Below are 3,560 nucleotides of genomic sequence, written 5' to 3' on the forward strand. Positions count from 1 at the left end.
CAATTGGTCAAGTGTTTGTAAAGTCCCCTTTCCACTCTGAGCGCTGCAAGAAAATGGCTGTAGGAGGAGGCTCGGCCCCGCAGATGCTCTTTGTTGCCTTTTGCCCAAACACACAGAAAACAAAATCATTTGTAACTATTGTTAACCCGGACAACAGGAAAAACAGTGCTCCAGCTGGCAGGACGTGGGCGGTGGGAATGCGGGGAAGGGGTGTGTGTGTGTGTGTGTGTGTGTGTGTATGTCCCCACACCCGCGGTGTGGGGCCCAGAGTGCCCACCGGTGACCAGACAAGCTGACGGGTCCATGGGACTGTGAGCAGTCCCCATTTGCTGGGCCACAGGGCTCGCCTGTTGAAAATATGTCCCCTAACTCGGGCCACCAGGATTCGGTCAGCCTGGGGCAGGGCCTGGTGTAAATTCTCAAGGGCAGAAAAGGGCAATTAGTTAACAAAGAGCTTGGCCTTGGGCGGCTGCAGAAACTCCTCCCTGTGTGCAGGGGTGGCTGCCCCCCCAGAGCGGGCCTCACTCCGGTGGGGCGAGGGCAGAAAGGGCGGGGGTCCTGCTCCCGGTTCGCTCTGTTCAAGTTCGGATGCTTCAAAAACAGGAGGCTGTTACTTTTGTAATGGAGTTATGCCTCCAGAAAATGCCGGAGCTGAGGCAGCCCAAGCTAGCAAGCGTCGGCTGTGCTGGCTTCCAGTGGCAGGGAGGCCCCACGGGCCGCCCAGGGCTGGACAGGTGCATGGCTGTTGGGGGGTGGGGGCATCCGTTGGAGGAATGAATGACAGAGGCGCTTGGGGCTTAACTCGGCTGACTTGGGAGGACATGTGCTATAACCTGGCATCTGTGAGGTGGGGTGACACGCCCAGAAGGTTCTGGGAATTGTGGTTGAGAACCCGGACTGGCCTCAGTACCTGGCGCTTACCAGCTAGAAGGGGCCGGGGGCATGACATCATTGCCAACCCTGACATCTGACCTGGAGTGGGGGAGGGTGGCTCTGATTCCAGGCTGGGTTCCAGCACACTGGATCTCCCGAGGGAGAGCAGGGTTCCAGTCCTTGACCCCGCCGCCCTTGAGCCTCTGCTCATCACGGTGGCCCTCTGGGGACTGCAGGACACCTTCACTCTGGCCCTCTAGCACGGGCCCTCAGGAGGGAGCCAGAAGCCATCGTATTTCAGAGCCCAGCTGACCATACTGTGCCTTCATGGGAGGCAGGGGGAGGGCCCCTTGTCTGGGGATGATGCAGGCCCAGGCCGTGACCAGCCCCTGCTTGCATCCTGGGCTGGTCCCTTTCTGTAGTGAACACCCTGCACCACCGTCCACAGCGGCCCTGTGTGTGGGGCACCGGCTCAGTTCTTTCTCATCTCAGATGGGGAGGGCAGCCTCAGCAGGGTCGAGAGGGATGGGGGGACCCAGCCCAGCTGGCCTGTCACACAACTCCTGCATAAATGACACCAAAAATCAGAGCCGAGTGGTGAGCCCATGGGTGCTCGTCATGTGATGTGTGTCTCTGAAACACCTGGTCAACAGTAGACACAAGGCTTGGGGACAGGTGTGGAGGGGCAGGGAGATCTGAGGGCTGCGCTCTGAGAAACGGGGCACGGTTGTCCCACAGTGGGGGACAGAGCTGTAGGAGGGGAACAGTAGGTGGTTACAAGCTGGGACTGCAGCCCCCTGGGTTCAAGCCCCAGCCCTGCTGTTAGTACCTGTGCGCCCTGGGCAAGTCATTCCCCCTGCCTCAGTTTCTCCACCTATAGAATACAGAGAGTGATAATTCCCACTCCTCACGGTCGCCAGAAGGAAGGACTTAGTACAGCGCATGGGCACAAATAAACCCTCCCGGGCATCGCCCTGCACAGGGTGTGAGATTCCGCGGGAACCGCTGTCACAGAGGGGCTGGAGGAGATGGCCTCTGAGAGCCCACAGCCCTGTGCAAACAGCTGGGGGCTGCAGGCGGGTGCCCCGACACCGCCCTGAGCACCCAGGCCTGTGCACACGGGGGGCGGCGCCAGCTAACGGCTCCCTGGCTTTCTCCCAAATCGGACAAAGCCAGAGCGGAACACAGCAGGGCCCGGCTTGCTTTTCCCAGCGCTCCAGGCCCTTGAGAGGATCAGCCCCCGCCTGGTTACTGATCAACTCGCTGCCTCCTCTCCGGGCTCCAGCAACTTCCCCACCCCTCCCCCCACCCCCAGTGCTGCAAGCCCGAGGGCCATTTACTATTGCTGTCGTCACCACGCCCTGCCCCCTGAACTTGCACTTTCTCATCCCGGATCAGAACCAGGACCGCAATCTTCCAGAAGAGGCCCCCGAGACCCGGGGAAGGCGAGACTGCCGAGCCCGGGGATTTCTCACTCACGCTGTGGCTTTGAGGCCCAGCTCCCCCAGCAGCAAAATGGGAATGTTAGCCCAAGAGAGTCTCCAGGCACAGAACGCTACGGGGGAGGGAGGAGGGCACGTTGGCCCAGGCCTGAGCAAGGAAGGGCAAGTCGCTGGTCCCTCGGGTGCGGCTCAGGGGAAGGATGGGGACAGCCCCTGCCGGCTTCAGAGCATCCCCGGCTGGGCGAAAGGTCACGCTGAGGCCTGCCGTAGAGCGCGGGGCGGGGGACGGCTCCTGCTGGGTCTCGGCCTGGAGCCCTAAGACCCACGCCCCGCACCTCGCCACACCCCAACCTGGCCGCTCCCCCCACACCCCCAGCAAACTCCGGCCGGGAGAGCGGTGCCCGCGGCCCCCCAGCCGCCGGCGGAGCCTCTGCTGCCCTCTGGCGGCCGGAGCGCGCGGCGGAAACCTCGGCGCTAACACTCGCGGCGGAACAGGCACGCACCTGCGGACGGGAAGGGGGCGGCCGCGGGGGCTCGCTTTCGGGACCGAGGAGAGAAAGGAGGTACGCAAGGCCCCGTGCGCAGTGCCGAGCACTGCTAAGCACCTGCGATCACGCTCCTGCTGTGCCGGGATTGCTATTGTCATTCTCTGGGTAAACTGAGGCCCAAAGGAAGTGACTGTGAGCCTGAGAGTGCGTGTATGCGTGTGTCAGTGTTGCGGGTGGGGTCCTTGCCCCAAGGCACAGAGGGTCAGAGGCACGAGCGGGACTACAACCCCGACACCCTTACGGCCACCCAGCCCCGTGCCGTGGAAAACGGGGTCCGCTCGCCCCTAGGCCCAGCGGGACTCCGGACTCAGTCGCTCCCCGCGCGCGGCAGGCAGAAGCAGCAGCGGCCGGCGGAGGTCGCGGGAGGGGGCGGCGGGGGCCCGCGGGGCGTGACGCACGGAGGCTGGGAGGGCTCGGGGCGGGGCGGCCGCGCAGGCTGCATATAAGGGCGCCCTCCGCGCTCCGGGAATCAGAGCGAGCGACTTTGTGCGAGAGCCGGAGCGGAGCTCAAGCCGGAGAGCAGCCCTAGAGCAGCCGCGGCCGCAGCCCGAGCGAGCACAGCCCCGCGCCAGCCCCGCGCCAGCCCCGGGCCCCCGGCCGCCCTCCACGCTTCTCTCGGCCCCGCGCCCGCCCTGCGGCTCCTCCGCCCAATGAAACTGGCCGCGATGATCAAGAAGATGTGCCCGAGTGACTCGGA

This window comes from Ursus maritimus, unplaced genomic scaffold (assembly GCF_017311325.1).
Source record: "Ursus maritimus isolate PB19 unplaced genomic scaffold, ASM1731132v1 scaffold_14, whole genome shotgun sequence".
Lineage (NCBI taxonomy): Eukaryota > Metazoa > Chordata > Mammalia > Carnivora > Ursidae > Ursus > Ursus maritimus.